Here is a 16,080-nt window from a genome sequence, read left to right as displayed (position 1 = left end):
AAAATTATTTGATATCAGAAAGACATTCTTCGTATTCAGAATGCAATTCGATATGTCTGATGTGCTCTCATGTCCCACAAAAATACTGTAGAAACGCTCAAAACGCTCATTCCAGATCCCTTAAACAAAAGTTTATGGTACAAATTTGTGCGACGTGCCTAATATTTGCCATATTAAAGCTATATAAAATTGTGTGAAATATGGTTTGTGCAAAAATAGAATGAATAGGCCGGCATGAAGGCTCTTTTTAGGCTAAAAAGCTACATAGATGTCAACTTGATGCATGGGGGAGGATTGTCAATACCCCCTTATCAAAATGTTTAGGGAAATATATAAAAACGAAGCTAAACTATTATTAGGCATATCACCCCAAAAATAAATGCAGCAGAAACACATTATTTAATGTTTCTACACGAATGAGCTTTATTAAAGCATCAAAAATCAAAAAACGGAATTGAAATCGGTCAATGCATTGTGATGTAGTGTCAATTTAAAGATGCTCGTAGATGGAATGAAATCCTGCCACAAATGGCTGTAATGACAAAATTGGCACATTTCGAGATTTTGAAGGTATATTTGGACGCTTGCTTGAAAAAGCAGCGTTAATTTAAGTATCACAGGTTAAATGCCTATCTTTCCTAACTTCGTTAAAGAAAACAAAATTAAAAATCTATCATTGAATAATTATAATAAATTAACCAAATATACTATTTTAGCAAATTCAGCCAATCTGCAGACAAATTAAAGGTGAAAAAATGACTAAGTTCAGCTAATTAATATGCAAAATCGATGCCAATAGAAAACCGTACATGATATCATGGTGCGGGTTTTTTTTGCACACATATGTATACAAAGTTATTTCAATTGATAACAAAAAATACACAAAAAGTAATTAATTATGCAAATGAGCTAATTACAGGTAATTATGTATTCATGATATATTATGTAAATTAGGCATGAGTAATTTTGGATTTTTTCAATATTTTATGAAAGTCTATTCATTCACCATAAATATGTCAAGTATGAACCTGTTAAGATGTTGAATAAAGAAACTATCGTTAATTACTTAAATATAATACAAAACATACAAAGTTTGACATTTTGACGATGTCTGGAATAGAATTTTCATTTTTTTCTGTAAACATGGTATGTGTCACCATTGCTCAAAGCCAAATCCGAAAAGTAAAAATCAAAATTCATTTGCAATGAGACTTTAAATGAACATTTTGTTATCTGGATTAACATAGGATGACAAATGGTAAAAGGCACAGCCATTCCCACTGTACCCCGCGTATACAAAAATAGTATGGCCTTGGACACACACAATGGCTTAGAGCTATTGTGGTTTGGGAAATAACTCCCTAAAAATATCTTTGATATAATGTTTTGTTTCAACTAGTTTTAGGGAAGTGCTTCATTCGTTGTCGATGGAAATAATTTACATGCTAAGAAAGATTAGTATTTCAGCTAAATGGTGGTAGGTCCCTTTATTTCAATAGGCCTATATTTACTGATTTATGAGCGATCTTCAAAAATCCATAAAAACAGGCAGTAGCTCTTAAACAAAACAATTTTTAATTTTTGGGGACTCGATGGTAGCCTCGGAAAGGCTTCACACGCCATATATCAAAAATTCAAACAATTTGGATAAATGAAGCATATGAGGAAATTCATTTATCGACATGGATGTTTTCTAAAATTGGCCAACTTTGAAGCGCGCGCTTTTCAATTCACTGTTATGCTTGCATGCACAGTGTAGCAGAATTATTGTGAAGCCACTGTGACATACCTACTATTATAAATGATGAAAACAAAAGCCATGTTTTGTCAAGAAGTGGTAAATTTCTTGACTTTTGTTTCACTATGTCTTGAATGAAACTTCGAAGGAAATTCTAGACATAATTAAGTAAAGACAAGAAATTTGCCATTTCTTGACTAAACTGTTATACAAAACTTATTGTTGCTGCATAGTGAAAAAAAGCTTCATTTTAATACGAGTAACAGTTTTAAAGAGTTAAACTTAGGCCTACACCTAATTATAATGTTCTAATGTTTTGGCCTAAATTATTTTTTGGTATAATATTGTAAATATTTAAGTCAACAGATACAATCACTATGAGTTTATTGCCAGATTAAAAAAAAAATATAGTGAAATTGAATAGAAACTATATTAAACTAAATTTTCCTTTTTTCATAAATTGTTGGTACTTTTAATTGTGCCTACCACCCACACATGCGCATATTTATTTCTTTTATTGCAACACTTTCTATTGTCCTGACTATGATCTTTCATACCAATAATCATAATTGTTTTCGTTTCATTTTGGAGATATTTTTTATTCTTGTGTCTAACTTGTGATCCGGGGGGGGGGTCACTCCCATTGTGGCCTGTACACCATCCGCGAGAATGAAAACGCGTAAAAATGGTCGTTTTTCGTGGGTACGCACGATACGCGCGTAACGCGTTTAGGGTGTCAAAAACATGAAATATTGGAAAAAAGGGTAGCAAAATTGCAATTGCTAATACGCGGAAATGAAATTTAGGGTATGAAATTTGATGCAAGGAATAAAATCCTTGTTTAGGGTGTGAAAACACCTGTTTAGGGTATTGTTTTAGCCAAGGGTTAAATCCTTGTTTAGGGTGCTTTTCAAAAGTTGATTATCGTGAATTGGTGTACAGGCCACAACGGGAGTGACCCCCCGGGGTCATCATTTTCACACCATTTTTGTTTGTCATTAAGGCCTATTTCTGATGAATTTCAAAGACTGCACCTTTCCTCGTCTGTGTGTTCAATTCTTCTTTCACAATTATCAAGCCTAGATATTTTGCAATTCTCAATCATTTTGGATGCGGGCAGGAAACGGTAAACTCAAAATCAAGAAGGGCCCGAGGTTTTTCCCCTTCAAAACAGACCAGGGGAAAAATATTAGTTCCTATGATATGACAAAGTGGAGGGTGATAGTCATAGCAGGATACTGTCATGCTCTAATAGACTATAATAAAATATGCAGGGGGCATGGTTGATGGTTAAAATATCCTGTATAAACAGCTAGGGGGGTACTCAGTACAAAAGACCATTTGCCCATCTAATATATCAATGACTTTTCGGAAAAGGTAATTGGTATAAAAGTTTCATGTCCATCTGATCAAAGCTGACAAATAAATCCCCTCATTTCAATATCTCCAATATCTTGAAATAATTAATTAAGAATGAGTTTTTTAATTCTCATCTTTCTGATATCAGAAAATGAGCATGTAGTGTGGAATTTTTAAGTGTTTATTTTTTCATATGGGCAAGTTCTTTGACATTTGAACCTGAGACATTGGCACGATACATATAGGAATCAGCCTAGAAAATAGAAATCATTTCAAAATTTTATTGTAGCCAAATTTAATTTGTCCATCAAAGTATGTTGTCCAACCTGCTTGGAATTTCACCTTTAGACACCAAATGACACCTTAAAATTAAATTGCTCTGGGTATAAAAATGCAGGCAATTTTGTTTGAAAATGTTTACGATTTTGAACTCTAGAAAGCCAAGAATAGAAATAAGCAACCAGGGCAATTATATTAATTAAATTATATTGTTATCTGTATGAAAATATCAATACAAAAAGTGAAGTGGTAATCAGTTTTGAGGTTAGAAGACGCATTATACTTCAGTAAAAAAAGAAGACTCGTTATACTTGAACTTCAGTAAAAAGGGTTAATTCACATGTCAATATAAAACTTGTTATGTGAAAATCTGTAACCAGGTAGAAAAAAACATGAAGCAAGGCCTATCCTGAGAAAAGCCCAGACTAAAGATCATAATCAAATTATGCTCCATCATGCCATACACTGTCCACTGTGGTCCACAGCTTCTGTGCACAAACTTGGTTTTACAAACGTATTCCCTATGTTCCACTGGGCCAAGGACACCCATTCTAAAAATAGGTTTTAGAATGTTAATGGTTTAATTTATGTGGCATTATATTTTTGCAATTATCTGCTCTTAAAACAAAAACTTCAGAATGCAGACAAAATAGATTTCTTGTCACTTGAGGTCTATTAAAGTTGGCTATAAAGTCTAGCTGGTATTTGAATGAATGAATGTATAGCAAAATAAAAATCTGAAGAAACTGTCAAGAATTCTATCTTAAAAAATCCTTTTTTACAACAACAAAAAATTAATTCGTAAATTTGGACAACAAAATAAAATTCAGGCAAAAATTCTCATTAGGGGCTGTGCAATAATTATGAGCCAATGGGTTGGGGGGGATTTCCCCATGATGGTCCAACTCAAAATGTGTCGGTTATTGTTGGAAATTTCAGCATGATAATATTTTAAGCAAACATGTTTTTTGCGTCTAACAGTTTTTATTATTTCTAAATTTCCACCATACTCAGAAAACAAGCAAATCTTCCACAGGGAATGTCTCCCGGGGGGTCACTCCCATTGTGGCCTGTACACCATCAGCGATTATGAAAACGCGTAAAAAGGGTAGTTTTTCGTGGGTAAGCACGATACGCGCGTAACGTGTTTAGGGTGTCAAAAACATGAAATATTGGGAAAAGGGTAGCAAAATTGCAATTGCTCATTGCTAAATTTAGGGTATGAAATTTGATGCAAGGAATAAAATCCCTGTTTAGGGTGTAAAAACACCTGTTTAGGATATCGTTTTAGCCATGCAGGGTTAAATCTTTGTTTAGGGTGCTTTTCAAAAGTTGATTATCGTGAATTGGTGTACAGGGCACAATGGGAGTGACCCCCCGGAATTTCTACCCAGTTTTAGACCTTCTCTGCTGGAATTCTAACAAAATGTAAATGTTTCCAACTGGAATTGAGGTAGAAGTGCAAATCTTCCACAGGGTATCTGACTGGAATGAAGTTTTTTGCTAGAATTCCACACAAAATATGTAAATGTTTCCAACTGGAATTGAGGTCAAAATGCAAATCTTCCATGGGGTATCCAGCTGGAATTGCGTTAAATTTGTAAATCTTCTACATGATTCAGCTGGAATTACAATGAAACGTGGGACTATTTCCAACCGGATTGTACATTTGGCCCAACTGGAATTTAGGTAGCATTGTAAATCTTCCACAGGGGGTGTGGATTTCAAATGGAATAGCCCAATGTTTGTTAAGGCCATTTGAAATATCATCGTCAGATGTTAAAACGTTACCATCATAAACAATCATCATAGTTTACTGGAGTTTTTACTATTTTGACTGATTAAGTTCTTATAATACTCACTCTTAGAAGGTCTTATCATACATGTTACATCATTACGTGCTGTTTTATATGCCTCCCAGTCAAGAACATTATTTGTACGAACTGCCGAACGGTGAAGAGAATCTCTTTGTAACATTTTCTTCTTAATCTCCCCACTTAACCAAGGAGCTGGGGAGGTTTTAACACGCTTACTTTTCTTTGGTAAATGACGGTTTATTACATCAAAGAACATGGTATCCCAATTTTTCAATGCAATATCAACATCATCATAAGCAGCAATATTACACCATGGTATTTTATGGAGATCATTCACAAACATTTGTTCATTAAAATATTTAAAACAGCGATAATCAAATGTCTTATGGCCACCCTTGATAGGCCTTGCATTTCGAATCGCATAGATCATAAAGTGATCACTTATGGCAGTTTGTATAACACCGCTTTCTCCGTACAATTCACATTTCGATGTAAAAAAGAAATCAATAATTGTTTTACTTGTAGGCGTCACTCGAGTTGGAACAGTAATGAACTGTTGTAGTTGGAACATATCACAAACAAACTTTAAATCTTTGGTTTGTTTACTACTATCAATACCAATTGAAAAATCACAATTAAAATCACCAAGTAATACAAGCTCTTTCTTCTCAACAGACGCATTTGATAACATAATTGATAGCTTGTTAGAAAAAGCATTATTTTTGCCATCTGGATTATACACTGCACAAATAAGAATTGAACTCATATGTGGAGGGGTAACTTCTACCCAAATACATTCAACTGTATTATCACATAAATCATCCCGTCTTTTACAATTAAATCTATCATTGATAGAAACAGCGACACCTCCTCCGCCTCTGTTGCGATCACATCTCAAAATATTGTACCCATCTAACTTCAATTCATCATCATTGATTGTATGATCACATAAAGTTTCATTGACGCAGATAACATCAAAAGTATTACCACATAAATATCTGAACTCGTCAATTTTACCAATAAGACTATGGACATTAATATGTGCAAATTTTATACCCTTGGTTTTTAAATGGGGAACTTTGCCATCCTGAAGTTGCAAGTACTCTGCATGGTTTGAAACAAAATCAGTCTTATCAGTGACATTTTCATCTTCATTTACATGAGTACACGGTGGTTCAGTGCTGGGTAAAACAACATTAGTATGATCAACATGATTATCGACAGCATTATTATGATCTACATGATTATCAACAACATTATTATCAACAACATGGTTATCAACAACATAATTATTAACAACATTACTATGATCAACTCCATCATTAACAACATCATTATCAAAAACATTTAATGATCAACATGATCATCAACAACATTATTACGATCAATATGATTATCAACAACATAATTATCAACAACATCATTATTAATAGCATGATTATCATCAACATTATTATGAACAACATAATTATCATGAACATCATATTCATCAACATTATTATCATCAACAAGCGTATCATCAACATTATTATCAACAACATTATTATCATCAACATGATTATTATCAACATAATTATCAACAACATTATTATAAAAAAGCATTATTATCAACAGCACTATTATCAGTAACATGATTATCAACAATATGATTACCAACAACCATGGCAACATTACTATTAACAACATTATTATTAACAACATGATTATCACCATGAATATACATAGTATTATTATTGTCAGAGGAACTCAGACTAACATGATCATTAGTGTCGGCACCCTGGTCATGGCCTACACTTCAATTGGAAAATACATTATTTGTCTTACAGTAATTTGCTTTGTGACCAAATTTGTGACATTTGTGACACTGCAGTCTTTCACGTTGGAAGCAAGTATCAGCGTTATGATTTTTCCACCCACATTTGTGGCATCCTGAGTACATTGCGTGACTTCCATCTTGACCATAGTGAACATGAATGTCGCGATTGGCATGTCTTATATTGTCCCGTTTCAATGCCGCCGAATAAGTTTGCCGAAGAGTCATTGAGAGGTTTTCATCCTGACTATAGCGTATATCATTATCCCGATTGACATTGTTTTCACCGTGTCTTAGATTGTCATGTTTCAATGCCGCCGAAAAGGGTTGCCGACGAGTCATTGAGTGACTTTCATCATGTCTGTAACGAACATCAGTGTCGCGATTTGCATTGTTTACACCACGTCTTTGATTGTCTCGTTTCAATGCCGACGAATATGTCGCTTGCCGACGAGTCTTCGGGATTACCGGTTCCCAGCGCGATGTTTTTTGCAGGCTTGGAACAGCATCAGCAAGGACATCTATTAACAACTTGTCTCCGCTATCGCTAAGATGGAGTCCATCACAAAGTCTAGTTTTATCAACAGTGCCGTTTTTGTAAGTCATATCAGGTCCAATGTCCACAAACCCACAACCAAGCCGTGTGGCAAGATCTTTGAGTCCGGTGTTAAGTTCATCAATCGCTGCAGGTTTCTTAATACGGGGACAAACGGCCGAAATATGCAATTTGGTGGTTGGCGCTTTAACCATGAGGGAAGTGACGATTGCCTCCATGGCAGCTGACGATTCCGGCGTGAACAACAACATCAGAATAAGTTGTGATGTTGTCCAAGGAGTCAATTTCTTTGAATATATCTGAAATTGTTGCACCATTCAAACTTCTTACTCGGGCATTTGAGAAGTCCGAGTCCTTGATATTACGGAGGATTGAATCACCGATTATCGGTGTCTTATGTGGACTCTTGGGTTCTGCAGTTTGTTTTGTTTGGGTGGTCTGTATTTCTTTCATTAGCTTTTTTAGTTCACTGTTTTCTTTGGTAAGTGAAGTTTGAGTCTTCTTAAGCTCCGCATTTTCCCTTTGCAGCACATTCTGAGTTTCCAAAAGGGATTGCTGATTGGATTGCAACTTGGAAACCGCGTGCTGAAGGGTGTTGACAGTCTGGTTAAGCTTTTTTAAGATGACATTGATGTTGCTTTTACATTCAGGGCATGTCCATTTGGTTGATTTTGCCGGCTGTTTTTTCAAACCTACACAACTTGTGTGGAAGTCTTTGCAACAAGCAATGCAGGTACACTTTGGTTGTGATGTTTCCGAGGCTGGTGTTACTTTGCACGCGGAGCTTGAACACATTGCGGATGTTTCTGTATCGGAAATAACATCGTAAGTGGCCGCACCAGCATATTGTTTTGGAACAGTTTGTGTATCGGGGATGGTATTATTGCTTTCTTTGTCTTTTTTGCTGAGGGATGCAACATATTTTGATAGGCCGTTGGGACTAGCTTGAACCATTTTGGTTGGGGCGATTGTTTTTGGTGGGTTCCGTTTCAGTTCACAACCATTGCATAACATATAGTCACTTTGACGACTACTAACATCGTTTGATGTGGCGTGACAGTCGTGACACGAACTGGCTTTTCCTTTAGTGGGCATCTTTGCTTGGTCTTCGCTTGACTAATTTGACATAAAAGTGTTGATCACGCCTTTTCAGACAAGGATCTTGGGAGACGAGATGGTAGCACTTGAGTGTTCAAACTCACAAAGTCAAAAATCAATCACCAATCAATCACTTCAATAATCAATTAACTCACCGAGTGCGTACAGTTTATGCTATATACGTGTATCAGTTAGCATCCTGGACAACCGATTCTTTTGTTATGCAAGGCTCACTCAGTCATTTAATGAGGCAATACAAACGATCGAATTTGGTGTTGAAATGAGCTAAATTTTTAGTTACACCTTTTCGGTGTAAAATTAATTTTCTCGGCCAAATGAAAAGCAATCATTTTCATTTTTTCAGTAAATGTCAGGAAAAATTGTAGTGCTTGATACTGTATTTTTTTTTTTAAATTCTAGTGTTAAACTTAGGCGTGAAATTTAGTCATTTAGTGTAAGATTTTCGATTTTGATAGGCTTAAACTCTGCCCGCGAGCCTTTTTTTGGATCAACCTTTTAGCTTTTCAAAGTAAGATAGTTCGCTAATGAAGGATTTTTCCCAACTTTCTAACGCACATCACCTTGAGCGATATATCATAGTTTTGTCAGAATTTGCGTTTTCATTTCACCATTTTTACTGCCGGCTGACCATTTTTCAAAATCAACGCGTGAAATCTAAGGCTAATACTAGCATTGTGGATCGATATCCCTGGGTTTAATAGGAATACCGGCATGGCTACAGTGTTGCTAGAACTTCAATATAGCAAAGAAATTACCAGGCCTATAGCGCTCCTACTGATCATGTTTAACCAGAACACTCAATTGGGGATTTGGGCTACCAAATCGCTGGTCGGGCAATTTGCTTTCAATGGAAAATTGACCTGGATATTAAACAACAAAGTAAATATCGACTATTTCTGCTGGTTGCTCTCGAGATAAAAGTACTGAGTTAGACATTTTCGGAGCATGAAGGGAAAAAGGGTAAAACAAAAAACGGAAATTCTGACAAAACTATAACATATAGACCCACACGATGTGCCTTACAGGGGTGGGAAATATCTTTCTTTAGCAAACTATATTAGTTTGAGACGCTAAAACATGAATTCCGTAAAAAGCTCGCGGGCGAATTCAAGGCCTATAAAAATAAAAATATCACACTAAAAGACACAATTTGATGCTTAATTTTAACACCAGGATTTAAAAAAATGTATATCAGAGCACCAAGTTTTTAACTGACATAACTGAAGAAAAAAAAATTATTGCTTTATATTTGACCGAGAAAATTAATTTCATAGCAAAAAGGTGTATCTCTGAATTGTGCTGATTTTAACATGTATGGATCGACTTTTAGCGCGACTAAGCATTTCTAAAGAATCGGTTGTCCAGGTGGCTGACTGGTATTAAGCAATGTAACTTGAAGACACACGATAAAAATTTATTTATGGCTGAATCAGATCAAAAATGACGAAATCGCCAGTTCAAAATTGTCTTTAGGTACTCACACGGGTAGCTGTGAAGAAAACAAATCAACAATCAAAGAAAATCCTAGGAAATTCAATGTTATTGCAAGAGCGAAGTGTGATACGTGCCACCACTATCTATCAATCATACATCTCACCAAATTTAAACTTTCAAGACCGTAAAAGTAAAATCTGTGAGATCCGTTATCTCATTAGAATTTAAAAATAGCTTCAACAGACGTGTAAGACGTCTAAACATACGGGACGTTAAGCCTGACAAGTTGTTGTGGCCCAGATAGAGATCTAATAAAATTAATTAATGGTAGAATTAAAAACACCTTTCGGTATTAAGGAAAGCCGGTTATATGACAAAGAAAGCACCAGTAGATTTTCAAGTCCATCAAAAACGTCACCCGGTAATGATGTAATCAGGTTGTTTTCTACAAATATATCAATTATTGAAATTGGAAATAAACCACGTGATAATTGTGCTATCCCATTGTGGTCTAACAGTATCGTGTGTACATTTGTTACATTACTAAACGCCCCAGATGGTAGGTCGACCAGACTGTTATATGACAGTAGGATGTATTCAATATTCCTGCTATAATTAAACGCTCCTGTTGCAAATGAGGTCAACTGATTTTCTGATACATCTGTACATCTAGCCGTGTCAATGTTGGAAAATGGGATTTAGGGACCTGCGTCAAATAATTTCCAGACAAATCAAGGTAGTCTAATAAAATTAAACTATTAAAGATTCTGTTTGACAATGTGGCAATCTTGTTAAATTCAAGATGAAGATCTGTTAATTGTAAGTATCAATTTCTGTAAAGACTTCAAACACCAAAATGCATCCGCTTCGATGGTACTTATTTTCTGATTGGAAAATGAAACACCCGCCAAGTTTGGATCATAAATTAGTCAATACTCTTTTCGTCAAGGCATTCTCTAATCCAGACTTTGTGACCAAGAGAACAAATGCACTCATCTGGACATGGGAGGTCAGACCAGTATGTCCATATTATTATGGCTGAATCTCCCGGGGGGGGGGGGTCACTCCCATTGGGGCCTATACACCATCCGCGATAATCAACTTTTGAAAAGCACCCTAAACAAGGATTTAACCCTTGGCTAAAACGATACCCTAAACAGGTGATTTCTATTCCTTGCATCAAAATTCATACCCTAAATTTCATTTCCGCGTATTAGCAATTGCAACTTTGCTACCCTTTTCCCCAATATGTCATGTTTTTGACACCCTAAAAACGATACGCGCGTATTGTGCATATCGACGAAAAACTACCCTTTTTACGCGTTTTTATTATCGCGGATGGTGTACAGTCCACAATGGGAGTGACCCCCGGGCTGAATCTGCCATTTGGTTCTGTAGGGTTAAATAGTCGTACTGGTACTAGTCATACCCTAAATTTCATTTCCGCGTATTAGCAATTGCAACTTTGCTACCCTTTTCCCCAATATGTCATGTTTTGACACCCTAGACACGATACGCGCGTATCGTGCCTATCGACAAAAAAACTACCCTTTTTTCGCGTTTTTATTATCGCGGATGGTGTACAGTCCACAATGGGAGTGACCCCGGGCTGAATCTGCCATTTGGTTCTGTAGAGTTAAATAGTCGTACTGGTACTAGTCATACCCTACATTTCATTTCCGCGTATTAGCAATTGCAACTTTGCTACCCTTTTCCCCCAATATGTCATGTTTTTGACACCCTAGACACGATACGCGCGTATTGTGCATATCGACGAAAAACTACCCTTTTTACGCGTTTTTATTATCGCGGATGGTGTACACTCCACAATGGGAGTGACCCCGGGCTGAATCTGCCATTTGGTTCTGTAGGGTTAAATAGTCGTACTGGTACTAGTCATACCCTAAATTTCATTTCCACGTATTAGCAATTGCAACTTTGCTACCCTTTTCCCCAATATGTCATGTTTTTGACACCCTAAACACGATACGCGCGTATTGTGCATATCGACGAAAAACTACCCTTTTTACGCGTTTTTATTATCGCGGATGATGTACAGTCCACAATGGGAGTGACCCCCGGCTGAATCTGCCATTTGGTTCTGTAGGGTTAAATAGTCGTACTGGAGATTAATGAAACCGTTTGACTTGTTGATATTCAATAAGACTACAATCATTCAGTTGTTCAATATCAGTTGTATCACTGGCATGGACGGTGAAATCAATATACATCAATGCAAAATGAAAAACCAGGCATTTTCCGACAATAGTAGTTGTGCATGTGCTAAACGGAAAAGAAATGAAATTATTATTATTTGTTCCAGAGCTTATAGCATCCTCATGTATCTTCTCAACAACAAACGTGGAATAGTTATAAGGTGTTGAATATCAATTGTAAACCAAGAGCGAGTGAATGAGTAAACCGTTATTATTAAGCGATTTCAGAAAATTGTACAAATTGTTTTGGTCCTCGACGGATCTATGAAAGACCCTTTAAAGAAAGAAAGAAAGAAAGAAAGAAAGAAGGAAAGAAAGAAAGGAAAGAAGGAAGGAAAGAGATAAGGAAAGAAAGAAAGAAAGAAAGAAAGAAAGAAAGACAGAAAGAAAGAAAGAAAGAAAGAAAGAAAGAAAGAAAGAAAGAAAGAAAGAAAGAAAGAAAGAAAGAAAGAAAGAAAGAAAGAAAGAAAGAAAGAAAGAAAGAAAGAAAGAAAGAAAGAAAGAAAGAAAGAAAGAAAGAAAGAAAGAAGGAAGGAATCTGGGTACAACCAACGGGGTGAAAATAGTTAATTTGCATGGCAAAATTACCTCTTGATTGTTCATTTGTATCTGACGACAGATTCTAGGAGGTAGACTTACAGACAGTATCGTCCAGGTGTCAAAGTACTATAAACGCTTACGCCACGATGGTATAGTATTTACATACAGCAGTGGACTTCGGTTGTATATATAAATGCGCATATATAAATGCGCACGTGACCAGATGGCCAGTGCCATGCTCGTGTTACCTCACTGTCAATCACTGAAATTGCGACCACAGTTCCAGGTGGTGGCCGCATTGCATTCTCTAAATTCAGTAAATTTTCATCGCCAACCGTGTAATTGAATGGGATTATTTTGACATTTTAAAACGCTTGAAATATCACAAACAAATAGGCCTATGTTGATAAATAATATAAATACAAGCTAAAACCGTTGGGGTTCGATAATGAACCCCACACAATTAACCGACTATATTGGAAAATGCCATACGGCCGGGCGGTTTCAAACAAATAGGCCTATGTTGATAAATAATATAAATACAAGCTAAAACCGTTGGGGTTCGATAATGAACCCCACACAATTAACCGACTATATTGGAAAATGCCATACGGCCGGGCGGTTTCACAAGTTGCCGGCTCGATCATGTCATCCGCCGCCTGCACAGTTCTGACCTTAAAGCCAATCATGTCCCCGTTCATACTTTCATGCCGTTGCGACAAGAGGCATGACTTATCAGCCATTCACAAGTCTTGATTGTGTCTGTTTGTCTACAATGCGCGTGTGTCACGCCGCTCGGCGGCAAGCAGCATGATAGTATGAAACCAGCACTACGTCATAGATATGGCCAATTGGCACGCCCATTTAGCACGGAAATTATGAAATATAAGTTTGTAAATCAGCTATATCTAGCTTTTCCGTAGTTATTTTTTTTCCGTGATGGAAAACGTTAATAAAGAGTTAATAAAGAATCTTTCGGGTCAAGTTATGTTACGATTGAGAGAAGGAAAGAAAGAAAGAAGGTAAGAAAGAAAGAGAGAAAGAAAGAAAGAAAGAAAGAAAGAAAGAAAGAAAGAGAAAGAAAGAAAGAAAGAAAGAAAGAAAGAAAGAAAGAAAGAAAGAAAGAGAAAAAAGAAAGAAAGAAAGAAAAAAGAAAGAAAGAAAGAAAGAACGAAAGAAAGAAAGAAAGAAAGAAAGAAAGAAAGAAAGAAAGAAAGAAAGAAAAAGAAAGAAAGAAAGAAAAAGAAAGAAAGAAAGAAAGAAAGAAAGAAAGAAAGAAAGAAGAAATAAATAAATGAATGAATGATTCTGGGTACAACCAACGGGGTGAAATAGTTAATTTACATGGCAAAATTACCTCTTGATTGTTCATTTGTGTCTGACGACAGATTCTAGGAGGCAGACTTACAGACAGTATCTTCCAGGTGTCAAAGTACTATAAACGCTTACGCCACGATGGTATAGTATTTACATACAGTAAGCCAAAAAATTAAGGTACCAGTTATGTTCACCTCCTGCATATCCTAAACAAAGACAGATGTCATAATTGGAACCAGCAGCCAATATCTGCATCTTTTAGCTCGAATTTAAGACCTCATTCGTTGAAATTGTTCAAGAAATAAAGACACGGCGATCCCAGAACCCAATGAAGATGCCAATGTAAAAGTTCCAGTTTCCTTCATTGGATGCCCTATTGATTTGTACACAGAGCATTCGTGAACAAGAGAACTAGCGCCGCGCTTCCACTGATTAGAACACTACAGTGCAACTTTTGATTTCGTTTCTTAATTAGGATTTTTTTAGGAATCAACCAATTTCAACAAATAATGTCTTAAATCCGAGCTAAAGAGTACAGGTATTGACTGCTTGTTTTAATTTTGACATATTTGTCTTATTTGGAATATCAGGGGTGAACACAACTGGTACCTTAATTATTTGGCTTACTGTATATTTACATATGCGAGAGATTCGTTCAGGAGTTCTTTTTTAGATTTTGGTGATAATAATCAAGAGCAACGAACTACACCATGCACCAGAATTAAATTAAAATTCAAACCAATATGATGGTGCTGCAAAATATATTATGCTGTAAAACGTATTATTCCAAAGCTGTGCTTATTTATTTATAGCCTTTTATCTACAAAAATATGAATCATTTATCATGGTTGATCTATCAGATCTATTTGCTTATATTCTTGCTTTTAATTCATATTGAGTTGTTTTGCACACGCACCCTACCTCAAACCAATTATGATGTGTGTTCATTATGCTCTATTGCGTATTATTTCAAATCTGCATTTATTTGTTTATATATTGATTTATAGTATTTTATTTACAAAAAGCATTTATCACGGTTGATATGTCAAATCTATTTGCTTATATTTTTTTCTTTTATTTCATGTTTTTTCGCCCAATCCTAAGGTGATTAAATATCATCAGAATTTCTAAAAGACTCCTGCATACCAACTCAACACTCATGCTTGCCAGTCATAGAAAAATTGACTGACTACAGTTTGAGAATTTCTACACATCAAATTTATAAGATTGGATACTCACTTGCTAACGTGGGTCGTATTTTATATACTTCTTGTCTTCTTCATTGGATTATCATCATCACCAAAATCCACGTAAGAACTCTTTAACGATTTCCCAGCACACTGCATACCTGGACGTTTGATTGCAGAGATATAATTCGATGTATCATCATACTTAATCTGGAACAAGCGTAAAGAATCGGTAAGATGCTCTGTTTAATTTAAACGGATTCGAACACCTCCAAAACTTACACCACCCCTTACACACACACCCCACCTCCACACACTCACCCGCACACGTACTTCAGCCTTTTGGAGGTATGGCGGGCACGATATGATGGCAATTGCACGAAGTTGGGAAAGTCATTTTGAATTTCCTGGTTGTAAACATCTGTAAAATTTTCAGTCGCTTAATAATAGCAATATTGTAACATTTCTATAAAAAATACATTTTTATTTTTCCACAATTTTCACTGTCAGTTATTTATTCATTCATGGGTTATTAAAAGACACAGTCGCACTTAAAAGCTGGATTGATGTGAAATTTACAATCAATAAATATCAAAAATGCACACACATGTCTCCTTTTATTAGTTCGTTCACTTATCGACGTATATTTTCTTACTCTGTTATGCAGCATTTTGTAAATGTAATAATCTTATGTTATTTTAATTT

The sequence above is a fragment of the Amphiura filiformis genome, chromosome 10 (genome assembly GCF_039555335.1).
Source record: "Amphiura filiformis chromosome 10, Afil_fr2py, whole genome shotgun sequence".
NCBI lineage: Eukaryota > Metazoa > Echinodermata > Ophiuroidea > Amphilepidida > Amphiuridae > Amphiura > Amphiura filiformis.
The sequence above is the reverse complement of the archived record's forward strand: the minus strand, read 5'-3'. Positions refer to the sequence as shown.